The sequence below is a fragment of the Dysidea avara genome, chromosome 3, assembly GCF_963678975.1.
Source record: "Dysidea avara chromosome 3, odDysAvar1.4, whole genome shotgun sequence".
Taxonomy (NCBI): domain Eukaryota; kingdom Metazoa; phylum Porifera; class Demospongiae; order Dictyoceratida; family Dysideidae; genus Dysidea; species Dysidea avara.
Window position 1 is genome coordinate 42,459,454 of NC_089274.1, and position 12,692 is coordinate 42,472,145.

At 37.7% G+C, this 12,692-nt stretch overlaps 1 long non-coding RNA gene across 1 annotated transcript; it reads right to left on the reverse strand.

Annotated features, from left to right (window-relative positions):
* Window positions 1-2,879, reverse strand: LOC136248350 (uncharacterized). The gene is made up of 3 exons (XR_010697752.1): window positions 2,742-2,879; window positions 793-873; window positions 1-301 (listed from the first exon to the last, which is right to left on the reverse strand). It is a non-coding gene; the product is annotated as an uncharacterized lncRNA (long non-coding RNA).
* Window positions 2,880-12,692: the final 9,813 nt, after the last annotated feature.

Consider the following 12,692-nt stretch of genomic DNA (forward strand, 5'->3'; position numbering starts at 1 on the left):
TTTACAATTGTCACCATGCATTTTATAGCACCCCCACACAAAATTACACATGAAATTACAACATACAGAGGACACATGAATACCAAATAGTTTTCACAACAATAATGTAAGAATTGTACAACAATGACTGTGATATAACTGCTATGAAACTCTTCTCCAGTGGCCCACCATGGTAGCAAGTCTCACACGACGGCATGTATATTCATCCAAACACAGTGGGAGTAACGAGTAATAAGTGCAGTCACAAGTTGGTATGACTCCATTTGTAGAATCCAAATGCGTGGGTGTGGCTCCAGTATGTCTAAACAGTTAACAAACATTCCTGTTATAAATAAGTGCTATAGAGTTGCAATATAATAGTATAGTTTACAACAATACATAGTCTCCATTGTATCACTATCAAACGACACTAAGTGGAGGATACTGTTGCATCTCTAGTATGTCGCATCAGTACAACCTGTCTTAATGGGCCACCAGTATAGAAATACAACCTCTCTTGAAAAGCCAATTCCAAATTGAGAATTTATACACTGCTACCTGCTTATTGAGTGAAGGTGGTAATAAACAAGTTCCACCGTAATTTATGCAGTGATCTGATCTTGTATGGATGAGATCCACTTGGCCAGGACAAAATGTGACCCAAATGTCCTGGATGATCCATACTCAACCCATTTATGACCCAGTGGCACAATGGAACTGAGTATTTATAGAGAATACAGTTATAATTATTTCTAAGATGTGTGGACACATTACAACACATTACAACATGTGCATACAAGACATGCTACGTACCATTTTAGCATTTTAAGTCACCACATTAATGACATTATGTATGGACCAGTCAACAATGCTTCATAGTGCCCATCAGTAAACCTGAAGAAAAGTTACAAAAAATAAAAAAATGCACATATATACTGTGAAACCTCATTTATAGGGCCAGCTCTGGGACCAAAAAATTTGGCCTGAATAATAAGGTGGCCTTATTAATGAGGTCATAAACTACTGTTTATCTATATTTTGAACCTTCCATAGGTGGCCAATATAATGAGGTGGTCTTATTGAAGAGGTGGACACTAAGTGAGGTTTCACTATACATAATATGGTTAACAATGGTGAACAATATTAATGGTTAACAATAATACGCTGAAACCTTACTCAGGTCACTTCTTGTGGCAGATCACTCTGTACACAAAATGACACATTCAGGGATAGTATTTAGATGGATGATAAAGTAACGTATTATGACTTAAATACTCATGATGTGTCACTGCTAGGCAGTATCTGATATGGCTACCATATACACGGCACTGCCAAAGCACAACATCGCACTCGCTTGCACGCACAATTTTGCTCAAAATTTAAAAAATTTATAATTAAGGGTATGGAAACTGTTTCGCTCGCAAGACTGTGTGGCAGCTGTTCCTCTTCTGTACAGGTGGCCACCAAGACAGGTCCAATGTGGATGAAAGCCAGGCATTAGATAGTTGGTATTTCATGTGTTCAAGGCATTCCAGGGCTTCTGGTAGTCTCAAATCTCACCAGTTTAACTCAGGCAGTGTTGTGGTCACCACTAAACCACTGGAATGCTGTGTTATGTTCATCTTATGCTTGGCTACTATATAGTAGAACTGAAGGGATACTCTGAAAAATATAATATAATATCCTATGGATAATGACTTCATCACTTTCATTTATAAGGACCAAAAGTGAAAATTTTTACACGTTGGGCTGACAGCCAACTGCCTATGTCTGAAGCAGTGCCTTTGGTGCTCTAACAGATTGGCTGCCCCCTTGCTGCCGGTACTCACTGTCTCATACACTGTTCGCACTAAATCCATCTCTATAACCAGTTAGAACAGCATGCTTAAGGCTTCTTACCATTTTAAGGCCGCAAAATGCAGCCACCTCCTTAATAAGCTAGGTCAGAAAATTTTGTCTGTACCTGAATAATGACCAGTTTTCACTGTACTATTAGTGATTAGTGATCATGGAGGATTATTTATTAAGATACTAAGATATACAAAATGTTACAACCTCTAAATATAGCAGTAAAATTTTTACCCTGGTCCAATAGGGTGATAACTTTTACGTCACAAAATTACGTTAAAATGTGTAACCGCAACTTCCACAGGGCAAATTCAATGGCGGAGCACCTTCAAGAGGCTGCAACTTGGCTTCTGGTGCTCCATTCGGCATGAAACTTACTCAGGACATAGATGAGAAGTTGGGAAACATGATGAAAAACATCACTTGGGCATCAGGGTGGTTTAAAAGGTAGCTAGTAGCTTTGATAATAATATAAATCAATAATAAATGCTCACAGTGGGCACAGAGACAAACTCTGCCCAATCTTGTTGTTTTACCCAGGCTCGGGTTAAAAGGATAAAACGGCTTCCCACACAATTATCAGCCATAACTCGCCCAGCACGGATCAAACTAACCTGCACTACTTAAATATCTGTTATACTACTCTCTTCTTTGTTCCTGACAACGTGGTTTCATTTAGAAAGACACCCTCAACAAACCTCAGGCAAAGTAAACTCGTGCCCCAATGGTATGCGTACATTTTCTGCCCCGGGGAAGTGATTATGTAACGACTGTGACGTCAGGTGTTACTACTCTATCTCTAATAATCGTGAGAGACTCTACTGTACAAACACATGTTTTATCATGCCGGTATGCGCTAATCGCCTTTTTACAATTAAGTTTTACAACACAAATACATGTATAGTTAGACTCACCAATTGTGTCTCAGTAGCACTAGCTAAATTCCTTCCACACGAAAAGGCAAGCAATGAGACAACAGCCTCTCAAAGATCACAGCCTATTCTGGTCGCTTGTTTAGTAGTAATATAAATTTTAACAGCGTTTATTTACAACAGGACATAATTACGCGCCCCTCTATTAGTCTCGCGTGGCCAGACCGCTTTTTTCCGTGTATTGACCACCCAATACACGGAAAAAAAGCGGTCTGGCCACGCGAGACTACCCCTCTATTGTCTCTGTACATACTTGCCATTTCTCTACTATTCTTATTTCATTTCACAAGAGTTCCTATTGCAAAGGCGTGGTTTCTCCGCTTGAATTAGTCAATGCCTGACACATTCAATGAAAAACAGTAATAATAATCTAAAGACATTGTTTTTATACTCAAATTTGTGAGTTTTACAATCATAAATATATATATATATATATATATCTAATCCAAAACAGCCAAGCTGTAAAAAAAGAGTGCGGCCCTGAGAAAGGCTATGGTGAAAAAAGATGTGAAATCCAAGGTGGCGGCCAAGAAATGGCTGTGATGGTAGGTTAATGGTAAAAATTTTAATAACGACAATTCAGGTGAATTTTGTGCCAAGACCAAGCGGCACCAAATTTACCTGAATTGTTGTTATTAAAATTTTTACCATTAACCTACCATCACAGCCATTTCTTGGCCGCCACCTTGGATTTCACATCTTTTTTCACCATAGCCTTTCTCAGGGCCGCACTCTTTTTTTACAGCTTGGCTGTTTTGGATTAGATTTCACTTCTTTTTGTATTTGTATACCCAAAAGCCGGCCTATGGCCGGCTTTAGGGCTTTTAACCTGTCATTTTTTCTTTACTACAGGAAGAAGAAAAGATGAAGCAGGGTGATTTCTTTGTAGCTGACCTCTCTGCAAGGTGACCCTTCTAGCTGATCTCTCTACCGGATGACTTGTTTGTAGCTGAACTCTCTACAGGGTGGTTTGTTTGTAGCTGAACTCTCTACAAGGTAACTTCTTCTAGCTGATCTTTCTACAGGGTGATTTGTTTGTAGCTGAATTCTCTACAGGGCGATTTGTTTACAGCTAAACTGCTGAACTCTCTACAATGTAACTTCTTCTAGCTGAACTCTCTACGGGTGGCTTGTTTCTAGCTGATCTCTCTACAGGGTGACTTGTTTCTAGCTGAACTCTCTACAGGGTGATTTGTTTGTAGCTGAACTCTCTACAAGGTAACTTCTTCTAGCTGATCTTTCTACAGGGTAATTTGTTTGTAGCTGAATTCTCTACAGGGAAATTTGTTTGCAGCTGAACTCTGTACATGGTAGTTTCTTTGTAGCTGAACTTTCTACAATGTAATTTCTTCTAGCTGAACTCTCTACAGGGTGACTTGTTTCTAGCTGATCTCTCTACAGGGTGATTTCTTTGTAGCCGAACTCTCTACAATGTAACTTCTTCTAGCTGAACTCTCTACAGGGTGACTTGTTTCTAGCTGAACTCTCTACAGGGTGATTTGTTTGTAGCTGAACTCTCTACAAGGTAACTTCTTCTAGCTGATCTTTACACAAGGTGATTTGTCTGTAGCTGAATTCTCTACAGGGCAATTTGTTTGCTGCTGAACTCTCTACATGGTAGTTTCGTGTAGATGAACTGTCTACAATGTAACTTCTTCTAGCTGAACTCTCTACAGGGTGACTTGTTTGTAGCTGAACCCTCTACAGGGTGATTTGTTTGTAGCTGAACTCTCTACAAGGTAACTTCTTCTAGCTGATCTTTCTACAGGGTGATTTGTTTGTAGCTGAATTCTCTACAGGGCGATTTGTTTGCTGCTGAACTCTCTACATGGTAGTTTCTTTGTAGCTGAACTCTCTACAATGTAACTTCTTCTAGCTGAACTCTCTACGGGTGACTTGTTTCTAGCTGATCTCTGTACAGGGTGACTTGTTTCTAGCTGAACTATCTACAGGGTGATTTGTTTGTAGCTGAACTCTCTACAATGTAACTTCTTCTAGCTGAACTCTCTACAGGGTGACTTGTTTGTAGTTGCACCCTCTACAGGGTGATTTGTTTGTAGCTGAACTCTCTACAAGGCAACTTCTTCTAGCTGATCTTTCTACAGGATGATTTGTTTGTCTCTACTGGGCAATTTGTTTGCAGCTGAACTCTCTACATGGTAGTTTCTTTGTAGCTGAACTCTCTACAACGTAATTTCTTCTAGCTGAACTCTCTACAGGGTGACTTGTTTCTAACTAAACTCTCTACAGGGTGATTTGTTTGTAGCTGAACTCTCTACAAGATAACTACTTCTAGCTGATCTTTCTACAGGGTGATTTGTTTGTAGCTGAATTCTCTACAGGGAAATTTGTTTGCAGCTGAACTCTGTACATGGTAGTTTCTTTGTAGCTGAACTCTCTACAATGTAACTTCTTCTAGCTGAACTCTCTACAGGGTGACTTGCTTCTAGCTGATCTCTCTACAGGGTGACTTGTTTCTAGTTGAACTCTCTACAGGGTGATTTGTTTGTAGCTGAACTCTCTACAAGGTAACTTCTTCTAGCTGATCTTTCTACAGGGTGATTTGTTTGTAGCTGAATCCTCTACAGGGCGATTTGTTTGCTGCTGAACTCTCTACATGGTAGTTTCTTTGTAGCTGAACTCTCAACAATGTAACTTTTTCTAGCTGAACTCTCTACGGGTGACTGGTTTCTAGCTGATCTCTCTACAGGGTGACTTGTTTCTAGCTGAATTATCTACAGGGTGATTTGTTTGTAGCTGAACTCTCTACAATGTAACTTCTTCTAGCTGAACTCTCTACAGGATGACTTGTTTCTAGCTGATCTCTGTACAGGGTGACTTGTTCCTAGCTGAACTCTCTACAGGTGATTTGTTTGCAGCTGAACTCTCTTACATGGTGGTTTCTTTGTAGCTGAACTCTCTACAAAGTGACTTCTTCTAGCTGATCTATCTACAGGATGACTTGTTTCTAACTCAACTCTCTACAGTGTGATCTGTTCATAGCGGAATTTTTTACTGGGTGATTTGTTTGCAGCTAAACTCTTTGCATGATTGTTTCTTTGTAACTGAACTCTCTACAAGGTAACTTCTTTTAGCTGATCTCTCTACAAGATGACTTGTTTCTAACTGAACTCTCTACAGTGTGATCTGTTCATAGCGGAACTTTTTACTGGGTGATTTGTTTGCAGCTAAACTCTTTGCATGATTGTCTCTTTGTAACTGAACGCTCTACAATGTGACTTCTTCTAGCTGATCTCTCTACAAGATGACTTGTTTCTAACTGAACTCTCTATAGTGTGATCTGTTCATAGCGGAACTTCCTGAGTACTGGGTGATTTGTTTGCATCTAAACTCTGCATGATTGTTTCTTTGTAACTGAACTCTCTACAAGGTAACTTCTTCTAGTTGATCTCTCTACAGGGCAATATTTTTGTAGCTGAATTCTCTACAGGGTGATTTATTTCAGCTGAACTCTCTACATGATGGCTTCTTTGTAGCTGAACTCTCTATTAGGTACCTTCTTCTAGCTGATCTGACTACAGGGTGACTTGTTTGTAGCTGAATTCCCTACAGAATAACTTGCAATGTAATATAACTGAGTAAATTATACATGCAGCTGAATGCTTTATTAGGGTGACTGTTCTATTAGAGTATCTTGATCTCACATTTGCTGCACATAGTTGCCTTTCGAATCATAACTCAGTGATTTGTAATCCGATTCTTCTGTACTACTGCAAGAACTTTCCATGATGATTATTCCAGCTACATACTGATTTTCAGCTCGTTGCTCTAAGCGGTTTGCCTGGTAGACACGAAAACTAATAGTTTTTTTATTCATAAAAATCGATCGCGTAATTTTGACACAGGTTGGGTTTTGTGTCATATCTTCATGGTCTTTATTCCGATTCCTTTCAAACCACAAAAAGGCACTCCTACGATGGTTGCTCCATCTACATATCAATTTTCAACTGATTCCTCCAAGGGGTTTACCCTGTAGGCGTGACAGACCTTCGACCTTATTTTACGCAAATAATCGGTCATAACTCCGTGAATGTTCATCGGATTCCTACCAAAGTTGGTACAGAGATCCGCCTTAATGAGCCCTTTAAGTGTGCCAAATTTCAGCCTGATCCGAGCACGCATTCGTGTTTTATGGCGGATTTTGCGAAGTGTGCGAAATGAAGAAGAAGTAGAAGAAGAAGAAGAAAAAAACGAAGAAATTAAAACGAAATTTTGTTCGCTCGTATCTCGGAAATGGCTGGAGCGATTTTTCTTCAAATTTGGTATGTAGACTCCCCTAACTGGGCGGCACGTCTCTAGCAAATTTGGTTCCAATCGGATAAGGGATCACAGAGCTGCATAGGTGTGAAAATTGCGTTTTCTTTCTTCCTGTTAATATACTCACGGTGTGGCGCGCCGGCTTCTTGGGCCGCACGACACACTATCGTGTGTCTTGATACATAGATCGAGATACTCTAATAGAGCAGTCAATGACTCTAACAGAACAGTCACGTTTCTACAAGTGCTGTATTTTTATATTGTAAAGTCTGTAAGTAGCTAGTGATTTAAACTATACAATCCAGTGTTAGGCAGAAGTTGTAAATATGCTGTAATATTGATTGCTGTGTTACAGCTGTTTTGTGACTGCTCTATTAGAGTATCTTGATGCAGTACAAGATGAAAGGCAAAGTGTTACTAAGGGTTTACTAGTGTTAGTTGACTGCAGTTACATGCCACTAAAATTACAGTTGTATTTTAATATTCTATCACTGTAATCTGGAGTTTCTGTCAAAACCATGGAAACTCACCTATTGTTTTCAACAGTATATGCTTACTCTAACAAAAAGTATTGAAATCCCATCCAAAAACAGCTTGTAGCTGTAAAAAAGTGCGCGTCCAAGTAAAGCAGAGTTAACTGCGACAAAAAGTAATGATATCATAATGCGGCCATGTGTGAGGTGTGAAAGTTGTAAAATTAATATTAGCTAATCAGATAATACAATATTGTTGTTAAAGTGTTAATGAGAACTATGTGATGCTGCTAGTTTTTAAGTGTGTGAGCATCTTCATAAATGCCACATAAATTTGATTCTCAATAAAGCAATGTGTATAGATTCTCTGATAGCAATAAATAGTTTGAGTTTGGCCGCCTTTCCTGTGTACGGCAATGCTATATGAACAAAGGAAAGGCGGCCAAACTCAAACAATTTATTGCTATCAGAGAATCTATACACATTGCTTCATTGAGAATCAAATTTATGTGGCATTTATGAAGATGCTCACACACTTAAAAACTAGCAGCATCACATAGTTCTCATTAACACTTTAACAATAATATTGTATTATCTGATTAGCTAATATTAATTTTACAACTTTCACACCTCACACATGGCCGCATTATGATATCATTACTTTTTGTCGCAGTTAACTCTGCTTTACTTGGACGCGCACTTTTTTACAGCTACAAGCTGTTTTTGGATGGTTTATATATATATATTTAGCTATGATTGTAAAACTCACAAATTTGAGTATAAAAACAATGTCTTAATTACTGTTTTTCATTGAATGTGTCAGTGTTGATTGAAGAACACTATCAAAATCATTTAGGGAAAAAAATATCATTGATTGGTAGTCACGGTTGATTCCATAGGGTAATTGATCTTGGATAAAAACTAAATTTGTATGTATCAACAGTAGCAGATGGTTTGATGAACTTATCCTGGTTGACAATCTTGTAGAACATCAAGATACGAAGCCTTGTAAGGTGGTACACTATGGATTTTAACTTTAATGAATTTAGGATATGTGACATACTACTTAATCTGCAGTAATCTGACACAATAAAACGATCGGCACGTTTCTGAACAGCTTCTAGTTTATTGATGTAGTAGTATTGTGTGCGAGGGGACCAAACTGTTGCAGCATAGTTTAAAATTGGTAGAACAAATATCTTGTAGGTATCTAGCTTAACACTTGGTGACAGTGTTTCAGATTTCTTCATAAGAATGCTAAAGTGTTATTAGCTTTTAGCAAACAGTGTCCACATGATGGCTGAATGTAAGCTTGCTATCAAAATTGATACCCAAGTAGCTATTTAGCATTTGCAACAGGATTCAGTTTTTTGCCATGGAGGGTGTATTCCGCAATGTAAGGATAATGTGATTGTTAATATCATGGAAGCTTTTGTGGATTGCCACCATCCAAGATTTTGAGGGATGGAATTTTTACTTCTTCACCGGGATTTATTTATATTTAAATGTTTTTCAACACACAGAAATTACAACAGTATGTAGCATTACGTGATTATTATATAGGTTGCACTATTTACAGTGTGTTGAAGGTCCACCAGTATCCTGCACTGGTGGCCAAGTTAATTATAGTGTATAATAATAATTTATTATTGATTAGCTAAACTACAAATAATCAAAATTTGGTATATACATTGGGTGATTTGTTGCATCTGCTACATGGGCATAGGCCGAAAGAATACAGTACGTACATGGATTATTAGATATAAAATTTTGCTCAAAGTGCGAGTTATAAAAATAATTCTGAAGTTTATATTTGATTGTAGCAGGGCGTAACAGTTCATGATTTATAATTGGTAATGTATTCCAGAGGCGTGGTAGTCTATAAAAATAAAAATTGCGGCTGTGACTATCTGATTTTCTTATATGCTGTAATTTATTGCTAGTTGCTTGACAGGTGGATCCCATTGTGAAATGTACATAGTCTTTAATATTGAAAGAGCTGGTAGGAAATTTCAAGCTGGCAATAAAGAACATGATATCATTGATGTCAAGCTAGGATGTACATGAAGGGAAGTAACTTTAATTTTATTAGATGGGTTCTATAATCGCTAGTATAATCATTCAAGATGTACTTCGTTGCTCACCGTTGGATGTATTCTAATAATTGAATATGCTTGATTAGGTAAGGTTTCCATAAAAAGGATGAAATTGTGACCAGACAAGAGAAATATAAAGTTGCTTTTTACAGTAGATGTTAATGTTGTTACAAAAGGTACGATGAAGTGAACCTAGTATTTTATATGCTTTACCAAGACTATGATGATAATGTGGTTCCCATTATAAATTAGATGATATTATAACACCTAGATCTCGATGAATTTTTGTTTTAGGTATGCTGGTATTTCCAATAGAATGGTGGATTTAAATGACATGAATAGTAATTGTAATGGTGGTGGATCTTTTATTTATTTAAGTTATTTATTTTGGGATCAACGATAAAACACGATCCTGTCGGATTAAGTTAGGTGAGTTAGGTTAAGAGTTAGGAAATTGGGTTAGTAGGATTAGAATTAGGGTTAGGGTGTGGGCTAGGACTACTTTAAAACTCCCATGATTGTGTTTTATCGATGATCCTTATTTTGTTGATTAGCAAAACCCTTGATAACCTTTAAAGGAATCTAAATCACAATTACTGAAGTCCTGCAATGTTCAAGTTGTTACAGTCCAGGATTGTCCTTGGCAAAAAGAATAAAGGTATTGGTTTGTTCTGGCGAACAGTTGTATGAGCTTTTGATTGTGGTCTGCCCCGGTAGTTGTTAAGGGGGATGGCGCTGACAAATACTGGGTGGTTGTTTATGTGTTCAGACCACTCCAAATATAAATTCTGTTTCCGTCCACTGCACGCATTAGTCGTGTTTCATTATTCCATATTTCTCCATTATTTTCAGGTTATTCTTGCACACTGACCTACCTTAAATGGCCTACACTTCAAAAAGAACAATTGCTAGACTCACCTTACTTTACAAGATTGTCAAGAACTTAGCTACTAGTAATACCTGATCGCTGCCTACCATTACCAACTCCAGTGTTGTATACAGTATTCGTGCTCAACATCCCCTCAAGCTCACTCAATTACAATCAAGGGTTGACGTGTACAAGTATTCCTTTTTACCTAGAACAATTATTCAGTGTAACTCTCTACAAATTCCTGACATTGACACAATTGATCTTGAAACATTTAAGAAAACTGTAACCAATATAATATGTGATTATAATGCTCATTAGCGTGTTTCCCCTGGTGAACTTTGCTAATTAACAATAATGATAATAATTGTATCAGTTCACCGGCATCAGGGGCAGTTTTAAGGGGGTTTCTGGAAACCCTATTGGTTCAGCTTACTTCTATTTATTTGTTTATTTTTATTGGTTTGACCACAAGGTAATATATGGTGGGTACAGGAGGCAACAAAGCCTATAGGGGTAGCTACCACCTACAAAACAACAATACAAACACAATAGCTAAACATTACAATAGCACATTGGATACATAAATTAGTAATCTACTCTACATACAAGAAAAAAGTTAAGTAGAACAAAGAAAATTATACAAAAGCAGTTTAAAAGTGGCACGGCAGGAGATGGACAAAATGTTGAATGGAAAACTAAATAGAGTTCCACATAAAGATACAATTTACAAAAAAGGAATACCTAGCTATATGGGTTTATGGAGGATTGCTTACACAAGAGAGATACAGAGTGTGATCTTGTTGGAGCAGTGGAGAAGGTAAAGTGATCACTAAATGGTACAGAGATATGTTGATGGAACATATCATATACTGTTGCCAATGTCAAGTATTTCGTCGGGTAGATACATGTAGCAATGGCCAGGACAGCTATCCACAACATTCCTCAGAGGATTTAGACCATTGGTAGGTATGTGAACAAAATCTGCTTTCACAAACCCAGCGGGCACCACAATTTTGTATTTTCTCCAGTGCAGAAATGTTCTTTTGAGTATGGGAATTCCATACAATGCTTGCATAATCCAGAAGTGCTCTATAGGCCCTGCATTTTGATGGAGAATGGCAGGTGAACATATGAAAGTGTAAAAGGTTTAATACTTTGGTGGCTTTAGCTGAAACATGTGATATATGATTGTTCCATGAAAGCTTACAGTAGTGTCTACAACAACATCTATAGATGTAGCCCATTGGAGATTATGATTATTAAGGAAGTAAAAGGTTTAATGGAGGAGAGTTTATTTGAAATGCACAAAAATTCACATTTGGAAGGATTTAAATGTATTTTCCATTTGGAGCATCAAGCAGAAATCAGGTCTAGATCATGTTGGAAAGAGTTACAATCAGAGACAGATTTTACTGAGCAATACATAGCAACATCATCAGCAAAAATTTTCATAGTAGAGCAAACAGCAGATGGCAAATCATTGATGTAGAGAATGAAAAGCAAAGGTCCCAGGATGGAACCTTGTGGGACCCCTGATGGTACTGGGGACCAATCAGATGAACAACCATTAACCACAACTTGCTGTCTCCATGTAGTGAGAAATAAGTAAAACCATTTAAGCATGGATCCATTAATACCATATGTTTGAGCTTCAACAGTAAACATTGGTGAGCACAGAATCGAAGGCCTTAGCAAAGTCTATGAACACACAGTGAGTACTGAGTCGGTTATTTAGATTTGATGCCCAGTCATTTACAGCTAACTAAAGCAAAGATATCGTAGAGCGTTTTTTCCTAAAACCAAATTGAGAATCATTTATAACCTGGTGAGACTCCAACAGTGAATATAATTTGTTGAAAATATTTCTCTCCAAAACTTTAACAAGGATGCAGGTCAGGCTAATAGGACGATAATTACAGACACAATGTTTGTTACCCTTCTTAAATACGGGCGTAACATAGCACTAACCCAGTCAAGGAGAAGTGCACCATCTTTAAATGATTTATTAAATAGGGTTGCCAGAGATTCAGCCAATTGTTCCACAACTTCCTCCAGGAGTCAAGGACATATACCGTTGGGTCCATGCCACAAGCCTTGCTAGTCTTTAAATTACAAAGTTCAATAAACACTTCAGAAGGGGTATCAGACATTTCATCCAAACTATTTTAAGTTAGGACAGTAAGAAAGAATATCAGGTATTTTTGTGAGAGATCTT